The sequence below is a fragment of the Manis javanica genome, chromosome 9, assembly GCF_040802235.1.
Source record: "Manis javanica isolate MJ-LG chromosome 9, MJ_LKY, whole genome shotgun sequence".
Taxonomy (NCBI): domain Eukaryota; kingdom Metazoa; phylum Chordata; class Mammalia; order Pholidota; family Manidae; genus Manis; species Manis javanica.
The window spans coordinates 45670721-45694749 of NC_133164.1; the positions used below are offsets into that span (position 1 = coordinate 45670721).

At 34.9% G+C, this 24029-nt stretch overlaps 1 long non-coding RNA gene across 1 annotated transcript in view; it reads left to right on the forward strand.

Annotated features, from left to right (window-relative positions):
- LOC140843368 (uncharacterized) overlaps window positions 1-24029 on the forward strand; it is a 290886-nt gene that overhangs the window by 112125 nt on the left and 154732 nt on the right. The window contains exon 3 of the long non-coding RNA XR_012121054.1: window positions 8375-8487. This is a non-coding gene — a long non-coding RNA (uncharacterized lncRNA). The remainder of the gene's footprint in view (window positions 1-8374; window positions 8488-24029) is intronic.

Sequence of the window (24029 nt, forward strand, 5' to 3'; positions counted from 1 at the left end):
GGGTATATACTGATTTGAAGCAATCATTATTAATGAACTGTGTGATCCACCTGTAAAAGAGGATTCCAGCTTGGCCTATTCAGTTTCTTCTCCTACCTTAGGCAGAGGCAGATCCTCTCCTAACAGACAAGTTATTTCTAACATTGTACTACAGAAACAACAGAAAAAAGCCAAAGAGATGTGCTAGACCAGGGCTGGGTAATGATTTTCAGGAATTCAAAGTATGACAGAAGTGTTAGCATAGCATATAAAACAGTTAACATCTGCTTTATAAAGGAGATGACTGGGAAAGAAAAGCTTCACATACACACACACAAGCACATTTTTGCATCCCCATCTCCCACTCATGAAATTTGATTAATTCAAGTAAATAATTATTTTGAAATTAATTTTGATTTCTGGACTGTGATCTTTTGATCAAACTACAGATCTGAGATTTGGCTATAGTTCATAATATTCAAGAGTCTCCTACCCTTTTTCTTCTGTTCGTGGGTTAAACTTAAGTTTTGATGGCCTATGCCTTTGTGTTCTTTATCTCAAAACAGATTGCAAGTACATTTGTAATATGCAAATATACATCAGGTTTCCTTTTTTTTGCTCAAACTTGATTTCCTATCTTGAATTATGTCAACCAGTAGAAAAGGAATCAGATAATTGTCACCTAGAATTCTAAAAATCATCAGTAATCATTCATTCTGATAACTGATTTGATTCTATGGCTACTGGAATAGTGAAAATGAGTTGCTCTGTGGTTTATTAAATGACACTTGGAGTTTTATAGTTGTGATTCTGTTCTCTAGAAATAAAAGAATGTGATATTACTAAAATTCAATTATAAAACATGAGAAAAAATCAAATTTATTGTGAGGAGTTCAAATTCAGTTTGCTTTGATAAATTCAGCACTAGTTTTGATTAAATAAATATATAACACTACCAGTGATCATAAAAATATAAACCAGTTTTGTCTTCAGAAAATCTTTTGGAGACAGTTATAAGATATCTTAGTGCAAACATAATTTATATAGTATCTTAATGTTAGTGTACAACCTGGAAGCTTCTCAGCTATAATCTGAAACTGGCCCCTGAACATGAAGGCAAGAGAGACCAAAGAAAGAGGCACTCTGGTTGGTAGGTGGCAGTTCGAACAAGTAAGGGGACTTTCCTGTGAGGCTTGTTGGGTGGCTACAAGATGAGCATATCTTCACAGCCTTCTGCCAGAATCTTAAAAGTTTTTATTGAGGCCTTAACTGGGTTCAGTCATGCATACTGTCCAGATAGCCTGTATACAACATCATTATCTCCAGGCTGTATCCTTGGAGCAGCTTCTGGGAGCAGGAAAGGCAAGTTGAACACACGTTCCAGGGACAGGGGAGGGGGTCCAATTGCCTGGGTCGAGCTCGTGGGTCAGCTGGCAATCACGTCTTCCTGATGACCTCCAACACTTTATTTTATAGCCTGAAGTGTGAAGTTTACTATCTGTATTGTATCAGCATACAGATTATATAACTAAGTATCTTCACTTTCAAAATAGTTCAGTATTCAAAGGAAGAAAGTACTCCTCTTACTGACACATCCCAGGAAAACAATAATACACATTACACTTGCCAAAACTCAACACGCATATCTACAGTTGTATCACACCTAATAGACAAAATACAAAATAGGCAAGAAAAATGTACAAATGCATATACTAAGTCAGCATTTAAAGAAATGTAAATAAATTCAACAACCCAAAGTATTGTCATTAGTGAAATAGGTAATAGTTAAGAAAAAGTAATTCCTGTTTTTAGTAAGATTATAGGAAAGCAAAACTTCATGTACTTAGTACAAGGGCAGGTTTTTAGATTTTCAAAAATGTTTTTCTATGTAAGAAAACATTTTGCATGTGCATTGACTCAGAAACTACGTGTAAAAATTTGTTTCAGAGAAAATAATTATGTTCTGGGAACTATTCTGAAGCTAGCATACTTATCAAAAGTTGTTTATCGTCTCAAGTGTCTGAGGAAACCAAGTAAGTTCAAAGAAAAAACAAGAATAATGATCCTTAAGATGTAAGAGAAAAAGTTCGTATGATTCAAGACCTTGACTTTACTGATATTACATTGCAGAAGAATATTTACTTCCTTGGAAAGATGTGCCTACTAAATAAAAGAGCAAGCCATTATGTTGTTATTGTTCGTATGAGTTATATGTATGATGTACATGTGCTGTGCAGGTAGGTAGGGAGGTAGATAGATAGGAGAAGGAAGGCAGGAAATAAGACATTTTGATTATAAAGACTTTCTTTACTGATAGAAATTAATTCCTTATGTGGTACCTGCGGCTCTCTCCCTGAAATTGTCTTTTAATTAGTCAAACTTCCTCTAATGGTTATTAAGACACTCAGCACTATCTTGCCTGCAGGTTCATCTCAGAGAAAAAAATTCATTAAAATAAAACCAAAGGAAAGTAAATGGAAGTATAACAAGAAATACTGCATTTGAGGTACACTACCTTAGTTTTATGAAGTTATCTTAATTTGTATTATTCTTATTACTTGTGATTATCCATTTTGCTATGGCTTATGTTACATAACTCATATTTAATGGGCAGTAATGAGTTAAAAATAAAAGTGCTGAGGAGATGTTTCTCCTGTTCTCTGCCAGCCATCGGCCTTTGATATATGGCTACTTTGATTTAGAGAAACACAGAGCATATAAATAAAGGATTTTCTTAGTTTCTTGATGAGAACTGTCTTCCTGGAGGAACTACACACAAGTTAGCTATTTCCTATCCAAAAAAAGAATATTTTCTTGTGGGCTAGATAAATAATTTCTCCTACAACACAGAGGGAGACAGAGAGAAAACTTCACAAAGACACAAGGCATCAGAGTACATCAGAAAGGGAGTATTTTCCCAACAGAGAAGCTAGTGAAGCAAAGAAAAAGGCTCATGATGTAGGATCCAAAGCACTGGACAGGTGTATAAAAGCTCAGTGACAGCAGCAAAACTCAAGGTGGTAAAGAGTGTGTAATGCACAGATGACAAAGGATACGAAAACGTAGTGAATGAAATAGAAAAAGAACAGTTTAAAGGCAAGGAAGAAAAAATAGGAGACCAATAGGTTCTTGAAGATTGTACTAAATACTACAGATACAGTAATGCTAGTAATAAATATCTAATCAGTCATCTTTAGAGGGGGTATGTAAGCGGACTATAGTACATCCTGCAATTAGCAGTAGCTTTACAAACCATAAGATCATTTTAATTTAATTTAATTTAATTCAGTTTAGGCTAGTAAAATTGATATGAAAAATGTAGAACCTCACAAAGTGGGTTAAAAACAGATTTAGGTACCAAATTAGGCCACAGGTAAAAGAGTCAAACATCAACTCACACGAGAGTTTATTCATATCTATAATTCATATTTATATATTTGACTTCTTTTAGATACAACTTATGGCCATAATGGCTCCATATGTTAATCTATGGGCTTTTTGTCTTTAAAATCCCAATGTAAGTAGTTTACTTGAACATAATTTTTAAGACAAAATCAGCAAAAGTGGATGGATCTGTCTGATCCCAGGGCACTGCCATCCCTCCTGCCTAAACCTATCCTATCCACCAGTAGAAGAAAGCTCAGAATTAAGTCCAAACTGAAGCAGTTTGATTTAGCTTACATGTAGTTCATTCTCATAGAGAGATGCATGAGAAGTGTAGCTAATTTTAACTCCCTCTGGAAATGAATTATTTTCGTGGCTAATTATTTGCCTCCTGGAAAGACTGCAGGCAGCTTTGAGTGCCATGTGGTTCCCACTGGGAAACATTTATTAGAGACAAGGACACAAAATGATAATGACATGCAGGCATCAGTCCTAGAAAAGAGATGTTTCAAATACATGGTCTAATATGGTTGGCAGTAAAAACATAAATGTTTTTATGTAGAAAGAAAATTGGAAAAGTTAGACTATTTGATGTTATTCAAAAGAGTCACATGCTGGTATTGAGAAGAATGGTGATCATGGATAATATTATTATTAGGAATTATAATGCCATCTCAAATAGAAAAGCCATTCCAAATTCACCACTTGGAAAGAGTATATTCATCTAATTGGGAACTTCAGGGCTTTATTCACACAATGAAAACACATGAAATGCATGAATAGGAACATTAATTATATTTTGGCTTCTGAGAGGCTTTAGCGGGAATAAGGACACCAAGGAAAGTGTTAAATTCAAATGAAGGTAATTAAGAGTTACAAAGGATTACTTATTTTTGCACTTTTTTAAAGCTACAGTTTTCCATTGCACAAATTCCTTCTTAGAATAAAACTTTGTATTTTTTGGACATTCTCTTAACTCTTTCTAGTCATGATTACTAATACAGTATGGCAAAGCATAGCTTTCCTAAAAACTGTCCAGTAGGATGTTTAAAAAGACAAAGTTTTTTAACAGTTGACTTCTAACTTAAAGAAAGTGTCATTAACATGTTTTCAGGGAAAAATTATCTCTCAGTCTGAAAATATTTCATTAGTCTTAGGAAAACCACAAACTATCACTGGTAAATTTATATGTTGGTCGTTATTATGCAATACTAGCCAAAGAGGTGATGTTTTTTACTAGCTAAATAATACACTCTAGTGTTGCTGACTTGCTTATGTCATAATTATGGTGCCTTTTGGGACCAACTTTGCATCATTAATGTAGAAAAGCATCACTGAGTGATCCTCAAACATTGCTTTACAACAGGTTTACAGGGCATATAATTAGGAACCTCATAAACTGATGCCTTTGAATAACACTTTCAGAAAGACCACCAATACTTTGAAGACTAAGTATTGTGCTTTGAAAAAGACCTGTATTAACCTTCCACAAGGGAGCACTACCAAAACAGATTTGTCATTATCTGAGAGTTGGTACCCAACACTGCCTATTCATATACAATAGAATAGTTATTGATGAAGAGACAAAGAGACCAAAAGACTAATTTAAAAAAAATTAATTGAAATATAGTTGATATGCATTTTATTGGATGCAGATGTAAAACATAGTGATTCAACAATTACATACATTGCTAAGTGTTCATCACAATAATTGCAGTTACCATCTGTCACTATACAAAGATATTACAATATTATTGGCTGTATTCCTTATGCTGTTTTTCTATCCTTGTGACTAATTTATTTTATAATTTGAAGTTTGTACCTCTTTATCCCCTTCACCCATCACCCACCTCATTCACTAAGATAACCAACAGTCCATTTCCTATTATTTCTGTTTTGTTCATTTGTTGTTTTTTAAATTGCACATATAAATGAAGTATACGTTATTTGTCTTTCTCTGTCTGTCCTGTGTCACATAGCATAATATCCCCTAGGTCCAAATGGTGGTTTTTCAAAAAACTTAAAATAGAAATACCATACAACCCAACAATTCCACTTCTGGGAATTTACCTGAAGAAAACATAAATACTAATTCAAAAAGATATATGTATTCCAATGTTTATTGCAGCATTATTTACAATAGCCAGGATACAGAAGAAACCTAAGTGTCCATCCATGGAGGATTGGGTAAAGAAGATGTGGTACATATACATAATGAAATACCACTCAGCCATAAAAAACAATGAAATGTTGCCATTTGCAACAGAAGACTAATTTGATCTAAAAAAAGCTCATTTGGTTATATGGTATTTGATCTAAAAGCCCTCTAAAGGAGCTCTGGAGACTTTTCTGTTCTCAGCTTGCTCAAACCTAACCCCGTCCTCACACTGCAGGCTGTCATTTCCAAACCTTTCCTCCTTCCTTTGCATATGCCGTACTTTCTCCTCCCTTAGAATTTGGCATATTTCCTTCCTTTCTTCTTCTTGGACTAGATGCACGTATTTTTCAGGTTCTTTAAGCACAGATTTACCAGGAAATATTTTCTTGATTCCTCAATGAAGAACAGATTCCTCTGTTACCTGCTTCTAGTCTCTCTCTTCTTTGCTTTCTGGGATTTTTAAAGAGCGGTAAGTAAGTTAGTATTATACATATTTTCTTTTTTGCTAGCCTCCTTCAATTGATCCCATTGTTCCTTGGCATGTTTAAGTCAGCTGATGCACCCTCAAGGATGTCAGCAAAAGAGGGTCCAGAGAAGCTGGGGATCAAAGTGAGACAGCTGGATAGAGGTCAGGGGGTGCCAGGATTAATGGAGCAATAGGAATTGTTGATAATGGTTGATTTTCTGTGCCCCTAAGGATCTATTCCAAGGAAATGGGAAAATATACCTAAAACTTTGATTTATTATGGTATATTTCAAGATGAATAAATAATTGGATTTACCAAAATATATGGAGTCCATTTTTCTGCATTGGAAAGGATGGAGACATGATAAATAAATTGAGTCATAGAAAAATTAACAAAACTGCATGTTTGCATCCCATGTTGATGGTTTTGAAATATTATTTATATCAAAGATATATTTGTGTGAATTTAAATCGATGGTGTTTCCCTCACTAGCTTGTAAAACTTCATTGGAAAACAGTCTCTGTTTTCTTTTGTTAAAATATTATCACCTCCCACCTGCCTTTTTAGTAGGTCTACTTACAAATAAATATTGCATAAACATCGGGCAATAATTATTCAAAAACGTAATATATACTCCATAATTAAAATTGGTTAATTGGGGTTTGTCCTGATTATTTAAAAATTCATGCATAATTAATATTTACAGGATTTATTATAGTGTATGTTTGAGATAGAACTGTGTCTTTACTTTCCTCCATATGGCTACTAATTGCCACACTATATATTGAAGCATCTAAACTTACCTCACATTAAAAAAAATCTATAGAAATTAAATTACATTCTATCTGTTATGCACCATACAAAATAGCTAGATGGGCATTCACTATACTTAAAGAGTATTTTTGATGTGGTTTAGCTTAAATTATAGTTTACATTTTGATTGATAATTCAGTTTGAAAGGATCATGAATCTACTACACATGACAGTTTTCACAAATATTAATTCATATGGTTCAAACACAAATGTAAAATGTAAAACTATGAATCTAGAAGTTATTACAGGGGAAAATCTAGGAGGTCTTGGATTTGGTGATGACTTTTTAAATATAGCAACAAAAGCATGATCCATGAAAGAAAAGAATGAAAAATCAGACTTCATCAAAATTAAACATTTCTGCTCTTGAAAAAACATTATTAAGAGAATAAAGACAAACCATAGACTGATAGAAAATTTTTGCAAAAGACTTATCTGTTAAAGAATAGTTATTCAGAATATACAAAGAACACTTAAAACTCAACATCAAGAAAACAATGTAACCCAGCTATAAATGAACAAAAGATATAAAGATATAATTTACCAGAAAACATACACAGATAATAAATGAGAAATAAAAGTACTTAACATCATAGGTCATTAGGGAATTGTAAGTTCCTATCAGCAAATCCAGAACACTGATCACATCACATGCTGGTGAGGATGTGGGACAGTAGGAAGTCTCATTCATTGCTGGGGGAGTGCAAAACGGTACAGCCACATTAGAAGAGGTTGTCAGTTATTTACAAGGTTAAACATACTCTTATCTTACCACCCAGTAACTACATTTCTAAGTATTTACTCAATTGAGCTAAAAAGTTATGTCCTTTCAAAACATACACACAGATGTTTTAGCAGTTTTTTCTCAATTACCAAAATTTGGAAACAACCAAGATGCAAGATGTCCCTCAATAGGTGAATGAATGAACTATAATATAACCATACACTGGGAAATATTTAGTGATTAAAAAAAAAGATTATCAAGCCATAGAAAGACAGTGAGGAAACTTAAATGTATATTGCTAAGTGAAAGAAGTAAAACTGAAAAGGCTGCATGCTACAAAATTCCAACTGCATGACATCTGGAAAAGGAAAAACTTCAGAGACAGTAAACATACCAGTGCTTGCCAGGGGGTTGAAAAAAGTGAGAGAAATGAATAGGGTAAAGCACAGGGGATTTTTACGGTAGTGAAACTATTCTTTATGATATGTTATGCTAGATACATACCATTGTACAGTTGTCAAAATCCATAGAATGTAGACTACAAAAAGTGAACTCTGTTGAAAACTATGGACTTGAATTAATAATAACATCAATGTTGGTTTATCAGTTGTAACAAGTGTTCCACCTAATGCAAGATGTCAATAATAGGGGAAATAGTGAGGGGTGGGGTGTAGTGACAGAAGCAAGTAGGGGATGAAGACGGTGGGGGGTATTTGGAAACTACTTTCTGCTTAATTTTTCTATAAACCTAAAACTGCTTTAAAAAGTGAAGTCAACTAATTTCATTTATTTACTTTTAGTTTTATTATTTATTGACATGTAGTTGACTTAATATTATAATGTTTTCAGGTGAACAACATAGTGATCAAAAATTCACTTTGAGGAAAGTGAATTAAAGATGACCCTCTTAAGGAGATAAGTATAACAGACTCTGTGGCCAGATCCATTTCTGCTACACTTGGGTAAGTCATTTCATCATTTTATGTCTTCAGTTTCTACCTACAAAATTGTGTAATAATAATACCTATCACATGGGGTTTTTGAGGATTACTACTAGAACAGTGCTTGTACACAGTCAGTTCATTATTGTCTGTACAATCACCATCCATGAGAGCAACTGGAACTGAAGTAGAACAGAGCCAGTATGACTATTAGAAGAAACATGTCATGGATTTAGATTCTATGGCCAGAAGGTGCAATCCTGGGTTCAACGCTAAGTTTGCCATTGAAAGTATCAAGAGGAGTTGTTGGCAGGTGTTACTCTATAACTGGTTAATTTCTCGCATGGACACGCAATTTTTTTGACCATGGAGTATCTAAAGATGATTTACACAATCAATTTTGGAAAGACCATGAAATAATAACTACTACTAGACAATTTTTCAGTACTTTTCTTTGACAGGCACTGTTCTAAGAGCTTTACATCTTATTTATTTTTTTACAGAAAAATTAGACAAGTACTGCTATTCTTCTCATTTTACAGATGAGGTTAATGAAGGTTAATTGATTTAACTTGCTGATGGTCACACAGCAAATAAGCAAAAACTGAAATTTGAACCTAAGCCCAGTTCTAAAATCTGAATTCTTTGCCACCATGTTATGTTGATACATTTCCATCATATACGTTCCATATATACATTATTTGTTTTTTTGTTCTAAAATAGGATTTAAATCTGGCTCCACAATTTATTGTTCTTAATATGTTCTTAAGCCATTTTATTGGCTTCTATGGAGATAATGATATTAACATCACAGGGTATTATAAGGATTAAATGGCCAAATATAAGTAAGGTGCTTTGAAAAGTACTTGGGGTAGAGTATGGACATAATACATATGTTCTTTGTTATGTTCTAATTATTGCTCAATTATTTTGTATTTTATTACTAACTATGCCAATAGTAACATTTAATTATATATCTTTACTACACACCTACATATAAATATTTTGTAGTTTGCACAATATTCGAAAATATCTTGTAGCCGTTAACCATCTCTAAAGTATAGATGGATCTGTAATTGCTAACAGTACGGTTTTGAGTAGAGAAATTCTATCATCAGGGAAGAGTGTGTGCTAACACAGTTTGGCATGATGCCTTGTCAATAGTAGTTTCTCAATAAATATTTGATGAAGTAATGAGTAAATAGCACTCATTGCAATAGTGCCTTACTAGAGAACAAACATAGGAAGTGACAATACCAGCCCTAATACCATGGTTAACCGCAAGCACAGGAGGAAACTCAGCCTACCTGAACAAACATATTATACTTAAATCTTAACCACTTAGTAAATTCATAAATCTTGCAAGAGTCCAAAGAAGTTCCTAGGGAAAAAATGGTGGAAGAGTCACAGAGGAAGTAAGACTTGAATTTAGATTTGATAGGTTAGTGGAATTTACCAAGGGGCAAGATACTCCATTTGTTAAGCCACGTGTGTTATAAATAAAAGCATTACCACCTACTGTTAGGATTCATAATATAAATGAGTAATTATTAAATATTCTCTATTATATATTATGACCTATGTAATACATTTCATAAACTTCATGTAAGTTTATGTAATTTTATACAAACTAGATAAAGTTTTACTCAACCATTACTGCAATAATGCTGGAAAACAAACCACTGCACGATTGAGTGACTTAAACAATAAATCTTTATTCTCATGCTCACCTAACTATGGGTCAGGTTAAGCCAATCTAGGCTCAGTTTCCCTGGGTGACTTTCTTTCAAGATGCAAATCTACCTGGCTTGGTTCCACAGTTTAAGTTGGATTTAAATGTGCTCCAGTTTTCTCTCATCCACCTTAGCCCAGTGTCTGTCTATTCAAAGCAAATTCTTTCCATGTTGAATGACAGGATGTCAAAAGTCCAATCTGAAGGCCTCTGCTAGTGTTGTATCTAATAGGTTTTTTTTGGCCAAAGTGAGTCAAACCCAAGTACATTGGCACATTGAAATGTCATCTGCTCTCTCTTATGTGCACAGGCAGCATGCACTTCAATCCAGTGAACCATAAGGGCACCTATATTGCCATTCTTGAAGAATGAAAAAGCAAATTTGTGTGTCTTTTTAGGACACACAAAGAATAATTGACTCTGAGCAGTAAGCAACGGAGCTAGTCATCTGGGTAAGAGAAAATAGAGGGTTTAGAGAAAATGCAGACTCAGAAGTAAAATGAATGTGTTACTCCACAAAGAACATTTGGGACATTGTCTGCTCTGGGAGTAGAAATATGTAAGAGTTGAAAGAGTCAGGCAAAGAAAACCTGGACTAATAATTAGCCAGGTTCAAATGTTGGGGCAACAGAATCTATAACTTAGGATTCTTGCTAAACTGAAATGTGCATCCTCTCTGTTAAAGTGTACTTAACCTACCTAAACATGGTTTGTAACATCAAAAATCACTGCTCCTTGCTTTGTAATAACATTATCTCATGGAGGGCACAAAATTCTAAGATGACCGCCACCTATTTATAATCCTGTCCCTTTGCATGTGACAGAGCCTATATTTTGCCTTTAACCAATAAAACAGGCAAAGGTGAAGTGATCTCAATGATGTAATCAAAGCCTCTAATCAGGTTAGGTTAATCAAAAGTGAAATTATCCTGGTGGGCCTGTCCTGATCAGGTGAGCTCTCTTATAGTGGGTCTAAAGATCAGAATCTGAAAACAAAGAATCAGGCAGACTCTTCCCATCCCACCTTCCCTTCCTCTGTGTGTATGTGTGTGTGTCTGTGTGTGTGTGTGTTCTGTTGCTGGCTTTGTGGCAGCAACATCCAATGAGATCTACCTCTACAAAGAAATAAATTCTGCCAACACTGTGAAGGAGCTTAAAGAGAGACCCTTCCCTAGCTATGCCTCCAGATGAGAACACAGACTGCCTAACAACTGAATGTAGACTTGTTGAGAGCACAGCTAGGCTGTGCTCCTGTGGAAACTGAATAAACTGTGTGTTGTTTTTTGTGTTCAAGTTTGTGGTAGTTTGCTCAATACTAATAGAAAACTGACACACTAAACTAAAATAAAACAGCATGGACAATACTGAGTCAATAAAGGGAACATTCCACTGGGTGACCATGCATATGAAGGGAGACCCAGTCCCTGTGGTTTTAGAGTGAAGCTAGGATGGTTGTTCTGTCTTGATTTCTTCATCTATGTACTTAATTTGATGACTTTGCATATTAATAATTGTAAAACAGGTGAATAGTCATACTGAGAATGATGTAAGACAAATGTTATCATTTGCCTACATGCAAACTGATTTTATTATTTGTATAATCATCTTCAATAAGAACCTTGTTAGACTGTTAATGTCAAAACCTATTTGAATACAATGTAATAAAAGAAGATTGTTTTAATGTACGTCAAATATATTGAGAGAAAAATGTTGGAAGTGTTAAATATTGGTACCCTCCCCCCAAAAATAAACTCTAAATATCATGTCACTGGTCAGTTTTCCTGGGAAGCAGACTCTGAGACAAAATATGGATGCAGGAAGATAACTGGAGAGTGCTCTTGGGTTCAAAACCTGTTGGTGAGGGAAGGAGTAAAGGATGGATGGGGCAGGAGAAGTTGTACTACAGTGTAACCTCAGCAGAGACCACAGGAGGTCCCACAGCAAGTTCTAAAGCTGAGCATTTAGAGATGTCTTGAGCTCTTGTGTCCCACCCCATCTCCTCTATAGAGACCATTGACTGAATTTTGGCTATACAGGGAAAGGATGATGCTTGGAGCAGGGTGTCAGCTGAGTCCTGACACCTGGCAGCATGTATAGTAGCTGGAGAAGTCTTTCAGTCCTAAAGGGACTGGAAGGAACATGATCACATTCAGAACACATCATTTAATATTTTGTCATAGTTTAGGCTAAATACATTAAGCTGGAAATTGGGAGTATAAAGCAAATCAGTCGCCATTTTTAACATTCTAAAACAGTGGCAATATAACTTTATTTTTCTACTTATCTTTTCCTTTGTCTTTCCTATCTGTAAAATGAGAATAATAAACCCCTAATTACTAATAGGTATGTTCCTTCTATGTAAAAAAAAAGAAAAATGCTAAGAAATTAAAAAACTTTAATAGTCTTTGAATAAGATGTAATAAATCTGAATTATGCTGAAATTAATGGTGATAAATTGCTAATCAAAATAACATTTTAAAACAGCAGATTCTCTTCTTAGAAACCTGTTTGCAATTAGGAATTAAATCCTTTATGACTTTATAACATCAGATTTCAGTTAAATCCTGGACAGCCTTGTGTTTCTTAATACCTTTATTGATCTCTGAGCCCTGAGTAAAAAGAAATTCAGTGGCAGTCATGAAATTTCTAGTGTGGCAGTCACAGTGCAAGTGATTAAGAGCCTTGTCTTTCACCTTAAGCGTTACAATTCTGCCCTGTGAGGTTTAACACCTCACCTCAAAACTCAGTCAAGTCCCAAGTGACTGTGAATTGACATCACAAACACACCTCCAAATTTAACAAAGGAGTGAAATTGGGGGAAAATGCTATAAGACTCTTTTGCCTTAAGATGAAAGAACCAGGAAAATCTTAATGAAATTATTTTAAAAGGTCATTAAGGAAAGAAACAAAACAAAACATGACGTCTCTCCTGTGCCTGCAGACCGGCTGCCAGAGGAGAGCTCAGTTGTGTCCAGATAGAGAACTATCATCCTTTACCTTAATGAACTCTGTACTGACAAGTGTTTTATGACAAATTTTGTCCTCTAGCAGCAACTTCATATCTATATGAGATTTGGAGCTCCATTTAAAGCCGTATCTGGCCCTGTCATGCTTGTGTGACAAGTTCTCTCAGTCCTCATCTGGGTCACTAAATGGAGATCCCATGATAGAGAACACCGACATCCCATCCATCTTACTTTGCATGAGTGCACCTATGTCAGTGAAACTACATAACAGTGTTAGTTTTATATACTCCACAGAAATGTAGCCATGAATTGGCTTCCAATAGTCCAAATAGAAGCATCTTGCAAGCATCAATTCTAACAGGGGGTTGTTCCTCTTAACTGAAAAACAAAAACAAAATAAAGCCAGCAATCACCCCAACCCTTTTCCTTCAAAGCTTCAAAGCTTTTCTATACTTTTTTTTAAAGGAAAGATTAATTGCTCTCCCTTGTTTGAAACCAGGAAATAAAAATCATTTGGAAAAAATGATATTAATCATGAATAGATAGTAAAAACAGTTCATTGTGTAGTTAATTAAATTTTATTAGCATTTTGCTTCAATTATTTGCTCAAGGAGCAAAAAAATGCCAGCAGTTAAAATGGAAAAGTTTTCATTTTACAGTTGTGTCAATCTTTGCGCAATCAGGCTTTTTCTACCTATGTTTTTATTTGTAACAAACATTACTTGATTTTCCTTAAAGCAAAGTGTAAAAAAACAAAACAAAACAAAACAAACCCCACAACCACAGTGTTTCCTTGCAAGACCAGACACATCTTACCATAAGTGAAAAAGTTGGATCTCTACGACTCCGTAAAATATTCTTTAATTTTTAATAAATGTTATATTGCTCCAAGTAATTTTCAGCTAATATGCAAACCAAATTAAAGGTGGCATTATCATCCATACAACAAAAGTAACTCATGCACATAATTTTTGAAAAAGGTATCACAAAGATCACAAAGTCTTATGTGTTTCTTCATCATTATGGTGCATAGGAGAAACCATATGTAACTGCCTGGAAAGAATAAACAGTACAACCCAGGTCTGTTCAACTGTAAATGCTTATTAAAGATGAGCTCAGAATGGATTGTAAAGTTACTGGCCTCATATAGCAATAGAAAGAACAATGACTCAAACAATAGAAAGACAAACTACACCTTTTACTATTACAAAAGAATGTAACCATTGTATTAAAAAGGACAGGGTTGCACCACCTGAGGCTCTGAAATGTCCTTTAGGAGTAATATCTTTTACCCCAAGATTTTCTCCAACATACATTTTGTTATAATTCTTCCTGACCTCTTACCCATTGAGATGCTGGTATTGGCAAAGGAAATTTAATAGAAAATATCCCCTTGAAATGAAGGAACAGCTTACTTTTGCCCTTTACTGATATAAACTGTATTGAAAACAATGTTATGTTGCTCAGCAACATTTAATATACCAAAATAAAACCCCACCCTTCACCTGGCTTTTAAAAGTGACAAAATTGAATTTCTTAACAGTGGCTTCTGGTATCTATTTAGTTTAGATTAAATGTAGGTTAAAGTATAATCTTTCTATAATCTGATCACAGGCTCCAAAAAATAAGATAGCTAGGGGCAGGACATGTAATAGAAAATTCCAAATTGTTCTAAGTGTGTTCATATCTCTAGACTGTGAAACAGAGTCCCCAGTGGCTTCCTGTGTTAGCCTTGCATCTTCCAGAAGATGCGATATCTCTGAGTGAACTCCCTCTGAACTCCACTTGTCAAAGTAATAGCAAAATAACATCACCTAAACAAAACAAAACAAAACAAAACAAGAGGCTGGGCTGCTCCTATTGTTAGCATTATTAAAAATTAAGTATGGCTGATTTAGAGCAAATCTGTAATGCTGACAATTCCATTCTTTGCAGTGGTTTTCCTTTTAACATGCGGAGTTGTTTTTATATATTTTTTTAGCAATAAGATTTTTATTTGCAAAAACCGTATTTTATTTCCATGATCCTATGATATTTTTGTTTTACCTCACAGACCTTTTTATCTATGAGCCTTGGGAGCTCCTTTAAATAGATCACATTCAAACATAATGACATATAATCTCTTATAAAATACAAAAGCTAACATTTTTCCTTTTTTAAATATCTATTGGAAGTTACATATGTATTAAAAATACTTAGATACATATTAATATTGGCATGAAGCTTTTAATTAAATTCTAAGGCATTAAGAAAATCATTTAAGACTTAGCTTAAATGTCGAAACAAGTTTCCCATATAGCTCTGTAAGAAAGTGTGTTGAAAACACCTGGAAAAGCTTAAAGCTCAAAGGTTAATTTTGAGGTCCTCTTGCTTATGACGTGATTTGTAATGCCCTATATGCACAGTCCTATTACTGCTCCTAAGAAAAATTAAACTTAGCTCTTATAAAGTAGAACAGGTGCTCCATGTCAAGTTTTATGTGTTCTACTCTATCTCCTTTAAATATTGATAGTTTGTCCTTATCATGATATAAATATCAATAAAGTTAAAATGTTACAAATCTTAGAGTTTGCATTTTGAAAATTGAAAAAAAAAAGCCTTCAGTCAATGGGATTAAAGTGAAGTCCTGAAATAGGAGTTTATATGATCACTATCAAATTCGGGGTGACTTAGCTTCTCAAACAATCAGATTTTAGAAGTGATGGATAGAATTAACTCTTACTAAAGTAATGATAGACTCCATATGCTTTCTTGGAGAACATGGTTTTTCAATGGGATGTACATCCTTGTTTCACATTCTGTCCTCCAATAATATTCATGAATTATTCCCTTCTCTTTTTGCTTTTTTTTTTTTTTTTGCACATCCTATTTCCTCTCCTTATAATTTGCTTACCCTACCTTTCTTCAGGTAAAACCCTGCTCATACTTCATTATTGTGGCTGAATGTTCCTTTTGCTAGGAAGCCATTTACATGTTCACCTCAGGGCAAAGTAGGTGTTGCCTCCTATCCCCGAGACAACGTACCCTTCTCCAGTCAGAGCACTTTCACCTGGTGGCATTTGCGAGCATAGACAGGATCGATCTTATTCATTTCTGCTTTATTCCCAGCACACAATACGTGCCTGGCACATAGTAGGTTCTTGAATGACTAAGTGCTACTATATGCATCTTTAGTCCCATATATTATCACTCCCTCCTTTGTGCCATGTGCTTAGACATTTGGAACCACTTGTCATTCCTTGTAGTCTGCGCTTTCGCCTATTTTTTGGCCTCAGCTCCTTTCATCTCCTACCCCACTTATCTGGCTAGTTTTTACTTACTGTTTTTAAGAATTCAACTCAGCTATAACCTCCTCTGAGAAGCCACCCATGATCTTTCATGAACCCATTGTTGACAAGGATGCTTCTCTCAGTGTCCTGTCAGTATTGAATAGATAACACTATATTGAAATCATCCAAAATTTCTGACTTCCAGAATTGACTGAAATATCTTAAGGACAACGTGCTGACTTACTTGTCTATGTCCTATGCTCTATGTTGATGCATGGAAAAATTTCAAATATATAGAAGATTAGCAAATAGATTTACTTGGATTAGAATATTCTTGAGTCCAGGCTTTAAAGTTTACTTCTTATATACTCTTTGGCAAGTGATCAGTATTTCTGAACTTTATTTTTGTCATCTCTGAAATGGGAATAATACATGATGGGTTTGTAAATCGGCAAGCTCCTTTCCCCTCACATCATGGTTCCACATGGACAGATTTCAGCTGGGGTAGCACAGTGCATCTCTCCCATCCCTCACTCACTCACCCCTGTGGAAGAAGTGACTTACCTGGGTGGTGAATCGATGGCTATATTTATTTTACTAATCTTCCTGCTGCTGAGTGTGTACTCTCCACATTTCAGTAGGAGACTTTCTTGGCGATTTTCCTTACTGCTGGAGACTGTGTAGATAAGACTGTGTGCTTCACAGTTAAGGAGTAAACAAAACAAGTCCTTTTGGGGCCCAGGTCTAAAACTACATTCACCAATGGGCTTTCTTCCTTATAACAGTGAAATCTTTTATCTTCATCCATTTATGAAGATAACATCTGTGCTCTCCAGGAAAACATACTGTCACTGAATTAGGAGTACAATGGATTTTTGTGGGGGTGGGTAGAGAATAATACTTCTAAAAGAAGCAAATTGGAAAATTGGAAAGATTGGGCAGTGGAACACTCTTACCAGAGACTGAAACCCTCTCTGCAAATCCCAAGGGAGTCTATTAAGGGAGTCAGATGTGCTGAAATAGCGAGGCCCTTGCTCAAGCATGGCTGGTGTGGGCTCTGCGAAGTGTGAATTTGTTCCAAAGCAGAAGTGTACCCAGGCCCAAATCAGCCAATGCCTAGGACTGGCATGTAGCCACAGTTGCAAAGCTAAACAGTGTGTACCATGTTCTGTCTTAAAGAAGGCATTGAGCAGTGCATCTCCATGTCTCCCACACATCTAACATCAGTGCCGCTCTGAGGACTTTAAGTTCCATGACTGCAGATACTTTTGTTTCATTCACTGCTTTATCACCAGTGTCTTTAAGAATGCCAAGTATGAGTAGTAGCTAAGTAAGTATTTGTTGAATGAATGAATGAATTTGTCTTATTTCTATGTCCATCCTTCATTTCGTTCCAAATATTGGTAGGGAAAGGAATGTAATTTACTGGATCCCTTCAAATTCTACCATGTATGTTGCCTCTTTGTTAGTAATCTGGTAAGGATGATATTAAATAAAGTACATAATTTTTAAAAATAAAGTACAAAATTTGATGTTAAAAATTTCAAAGCATTGCACAAATGTCAAAAATTAGTACTATATCATTTTATTGCCATTTAAAATGTATTTCTGTCTTTTCCTTTTCTAAAAATTGAGATATAACTGACATATTAGGTTAAAGTGTATCATATAATGATTCAATATTTGTATATATTGTGAAATGATCAGCACAAAAGTCTAGTTAATATCTACACCACGTAGTACAAATTTTTTTTTTGGTGATGAGAACTTTTAAGATTTACTCTGTTAACAACATTTCAAATATACAATACAGTGTTGTTAAGTATAGTCCCCATGTACACATTGTATCCCCAGGACTTTTATAAACAACTTATATAAAATGTTTTGTTATATGTAAATTTTGAGGCCAATGACTGTAACGTAATATGGAAAATGTGCATTTGTAACTGATAGTCAAAATAAGAGCCTTGCACTCAAAAAACATACTGCACTTGCTGGTCTTTGGTCCCTTTTAAGAGGCATCAATCTTGCTGGATTCGGCTGGAGTCCAGCAGTGCAGTTTCCCAACTGAACATTCTGAGCAGTCTAAGCTTCCTTGACCATTACCCCTCCTACCTCTTTGTGTTGCCCGTGACTTCCTTTTGAGTACCTCCCATGACTCATCTTTTTTAAAATCTCTCATATTATATAAATGTATCTAGAAACCCTGCTAAAACGTTATAAAAAAAAGTACCAGTTGGAACCAGTATTTTTAGAGTGCGTACTCTGTGAATCATCCTATATTCATTCTTTGCCTATATTATCTCATTTAATTTTCACAACACCATCATGAGACATGTGTATAATTAATATCTTCTTGATTTTACAAAACACAGAAAAAGAAAGGAAAAGGAATGGTAAGTTTCCAGGCTACACAGCTTCCAGGTAGAAGAGTGAAAATATGAAGCAAAGCAGAATGATCAGGACTCATCTACCTAACTGGATTGCTGTGATATACCCAGCTGGTTACTACTGTTGTTTTTTTCATATATAGTGAGAATTAACGCAGCTGCTCTAAAACTTTCAATATCTCTTGATTATTAAATAAAAAATACATTAACCTGACATTCCAATTCATCTACAGTGGTACAAACTTATTCCTCTTCCAGCTACTCTTCTTATTGACATTTTTCATAACTACCCCAATAGTCCCCTAGCCACTGCACTCCTATATCTGAATGTCATTTCTCACTTTTTACAGGTATATGTCCTTCCACCAATCAAATTGTACCCATCTTTCAAACACCAAATAAACAAAAGCCCATAGATTCCTTTCAGTTCTCTTTCTAAGGTACTCTTATGATGCATGTGCATCTATTGTGTGCATTGTATATGCTTTCACATAATAATGGATATCCAAGTTCTGGTAAAATGTAAACTGTGCCTTCCCTTGAGAGGATGAGGTATCACAGATTCTTAATTCTTTCTTTTTCTTTATTGAGGTATCATTGATATATACTATTATGAAGATTTCACATGAAAAACATTGTGGTCACTACATTCACCCATATTATATAGTCCCCCCTCATACCCTATTACAGCCACTGTCCACCAGCATAGTAAGATGCCACAGAGTCACTACTTGTCTTCTCTGTGATAGACTGTCTTCCCTGTGACCTCCACATACACCATGTGTATACACCACATACGTCAATCATAATACCCCTAAATCCCCTTATCCCTCCCCACCCACCCTCCCACGTCCCTCCCGTTTGGTAACGTTAGTCCCTTCTTGGAGTCTGTGAGTCTGCTGCTGTTCTGTTCCTTCATTTTTGCATTGTTGTTATACTCCACAAATGAGGGAAATCATTTGGTACTTGTCTTTCTCCATCTGACTTATTTCACTGAGCATAATACCCTCTAGCTCCATGTTGTTGCAAATGGTAAGATTTGTTTTGTTCTTATGACTGAATAATATTACATTGTGTATATGTACCACATCTTTATCCATTCATCTACTGATAGACACTTAGTATCCATTCATCTACTGATGGATGCTTCCATTTCTTGGCTATTGTAAATAGTGGTGCGATAAATATAGGGATGCATATGTCTTTTTCAAATGGGCTGCTGAATTCTTAGGATAAATTCCTAGGAGTGGAATTCCTGTGTCAAATGGTATTTCTATTTTGAGTTTTTGCTTTCCACAATGGTTGAACTAACTTACATTCCCACCAGCAGTGTCCTCGCCAGCATTTGTTGTTCCTTGTCTTTTCGATGTTGAACAAGCTAACTGGTGTGAGGTGATATCTCATTGTGCTTTTAATTTGTATTTCCCTGATAATTAGCAATGTGAAGCATCTTTTCATGTGCCTGTTGACCATCTGAATTTCTTTCTGGAGAAGTGTCTGTTCAGATTGCCTGTCCATTTTTTAATCGGGTTATTTGCTTGTTGGGTGTTGAGGCATGTGAATTCTTTATATATTTTGGATGTTAACCCCTTGTCAGATATGTCATTTATGAATATGTTCTTACATAATGTAGGATGCCTTTTTGTTCTGCTGATGGTGTTCTTGGCCATACAGAAGCTTTTCAGTTTGATGTAGTCCCATTTGTTCACTTTTGCTTTCCTTTCTGTTGCCCAAGGAGATGTGTTTGGGAAAAAGTTGTTCATGTTTATATTTAAGAGACATTTGCCATTTTTTTCTTCTAAGAGCTTTATGGTTTCATGAACTAAATTCAGGACTTTGATCCATTTTCAGTTTAATTGTGTATATGGAGTTAGACAATAATAATATAGTTTCATTCTCTTACATGTAGCTGTCTAGTTTGTCAACACCAGTTGTTGAAGAGGCTGCCATTTCCTCCTTGAATATTCATGGTTCCTTTATTGTATATTAATTGGCCATATATGCTTGGGTTTACATCTGGGTTTTCTATTCTATTCCATTGATCTGTGGGTCTGTTCTTGTGCCAGTACCAAACTGTCTTGGATACTGTGGTTTTGTAGTAGAGCTTGAAGTCAGGGAGCATAATCCCCCCAGCTTTATTCCTCCTTCTCAGGATTGCTTTGGCTATTTGGGGTCTTTTTTGGTTCCATATAAATTTTAGAACTATTTATACTAGTTCATTGAAGAATGCTGTTGGTATTTTGATAGGGATTGCCTTGAATCTGTAGATTGCTTTAGGCAGTGGGGCCATTTTGACTCTAATAATTCTTCCTATTCATGAGCACGGGATGTATTTCCAGTTATTGGTGTCTTCTTTAATTTCTCTCATGAGTGTCTTCTAGCTTTCAGGATATTAGGTCTTTCACTTGGTTAGGTTTATTCCTAGGTATTTTATTCATTTTGATGCAATTGTTAATGGAATTACTTTCCTGATTTCTCTTTCTATTAATTAATTGTTAGTATATAGAAATACAACAGATTTCTGTATATTGATTTTGTATCCTGCAACTTTGTTGAATTCAGTTATTAGTTCTAGTAGTCTTGGGGTAGATTCTTTAGGGATTTTTATGTATAATATCATGTTATCTGCAAACAGTGACAGTTTAACTTCTTCCTTACTAATCTGGATGCCTTTTATTCCTTTGTGTTGTCTGATTGCTGGACTAAGACCTCCTGTACTATTTTGAATAAAAGTGGGGATAGTGGGCATCCTTGTCTTGTTCCCGATCTTAAAGGAAAAGCTTTCAGCTTCTCGCTGTTAAGTATAATGTTAGCTGTGGGTTTGTCATATATGGCCTTTATTATGTTGATGTACTTGCCCTCTATATATAATGAATAGATGTTGAATTTTTTCAAATGCCTTTTCAGCATCTGTTGAAATGATCATGTGATTTTTCTCCTCCTTTTTGTTGATGTGATGTATGATGTTGGTGGATTTTTTTAATATTGTAGCATCCTTGCATCCCTGGAATGAATCCCACTTGATCATGATGGATGCTCTTTTCGATGTGTTTTTGAATTCAGTTTGCTAATATTTTGTTGAGGATTTTTGTATCTATGTTCATCAGGGATATTGGTGTGTAATTTTCTCTTTTTTTTTTTTGGTGTTTTTGCCTGGTTTTGTTATTAGAGTGATTTTGGAAGTATTCCAGTATCCTCTTCTACTTTTTGGAAAACTTTAAGGAGGATGGGTATTGAATCATCACTAAATGTTTGATAAAATTCAGCTGTGTAGCCATCTGATCCAGGGATTTTGTTCATAGGTAGTTTTTGATTAACAGTTTAATTTCATTGCTGGCAATCTGTTCAGATTTTCAGTCTTTTCCTGGGTCAGTCTTGGAAGGTTGCATTTTTCTACAAAGTTGTCCATTTCTTATAGGTTATCCAGTTTGCTAGCATATAATTTTTCATTGTGTTCTCTAATAATTCTTTGTGGGTTTTTTTGGGTTCAATAGTGATTTTTCCTTCTCATTCTGATTCTATTTATATGTGTAGATTGTCTTTTTCTCTTGAGAAGTCTGGCTAAGAGTTTTTCTATTTTATTTTCTCTGAGAGCCAGCTCCTGGTTTCATTGATTTTACCATTTTACTGTCCTAGATTTTATTATGTTCCTTCTTCTACTGACTTTGGGCCCCATTTGTTCTTCTTTTTGTAGTTTCATTAATCATGAGTTTAGACTGTTCATTTGGTATGGTTCTTTTTACTTAAGGTAAGCCTGTATTGCAGTATACATTCCTCTTAAAATGGCCTTCACTGCATTCCACAGATTTTTGGGAGTTGAGTTGTTGTTTTAATTTGTCTCCATATATTGGATCTCTGTTTTTATTTGGCAATTAATCCATTGATTATTTAAGAGCATGTTGTTAAGCCTCCATGTGTTTGTGAGTTTTTTTGTTTTCTTTGCATAATTTATTTCTAGTTATACACCTCTGTGGTCTGAGAAGCTAGTTGGTACAATTTCAGTCCTTCTGAATTTACTGAGGCTTTTTTTGTGGTCTAGTATGTGATCTCTTTTGGAAAATGTTCCATGTGAACTTGAGAAGAATGTGTGTCTGCTGCTTTTAGATGCAGTGTTCTGTAGCTGTCTGTTAGGTCCATCTTTTCTAATGTGTTGTTGAGTGCCTCTGTGTTCTTACTTATTTTCTGTCTGGTTGATCCATCCTTTGGAGTGAATGAAGTGTTGAAGTCTCCTAAAATGGATGCATTGCATTCTTTTTCCCCCTTTAATTCTGTTAGTATTTGTTTCACATATGTAGGTGATCCTGTGTTGGGTGCATAGATATTTATAATGGTTATATCCTCTTGTTGGACTGACCCCTGTATCATTATGTACTGTCCTTCTTTGTCTCTTATTACTTTGTCAATTTTGAAGTCTATTTTGTCTGATTCAAGTACTGCAACACCTGCTTTTTTCCTCCCTATTGTTTGCATGAAATATCTTTTCCCATCCCTTCACTTTTAGTCTGTGTATGCCTTTGGGTTTAAAGTGAAACTCTGTTGGCAGCATATAGATGGGTTTGTTTTTAAATCCATTCTGTAACTCTGTCTTTTCATTGTTGCATTCAGTCCATTTACATTTAGTGTGATTATCCATAGATATGTACTTATTGTCATTGCATTCAGTCCATTTACATTTACATACATATCCATAGATATGTACTTATTGCCATTGCAGGCTTTGGATTCGTAGTTACCAAAGGTTCAAGGACAGCTTCCTTACTATGTAGCAGTCTACATTAACAAACTTATTACGCTATTATAAACATAGTCTGATGATTCTTTTTTCTCTCCCTTCTTTTCTTCCTCCTCCACTTTTTATATTTTAGGTGTCATATTCTGTACTCTTTGTGTATCCCTTGACTGATTTTGTAGGTAGTTGATTTTATTTTGCCTTTGCTTAGTAATAAGTTGGTCTACTTCCTTTACTTTGGTTTTATTTTCATTGGTGACAGCTATTAAGCCTTAGAAACACTTCCGTTTACAGCGGTCCCTACAAAATACAATTCTTATTCTGTTACCCCTATAATGCTAATATTGTTCTATTTGGATTGGTCATTGTACCTCAGCTTCCTTGTATTCCTGTTCTCTAATTTCTGTTTCATTTACTATCTCCTCTACTTCATCTAATCTGCTTTCATGTCCCTCTATTGTATGTTTCATTTTGGAT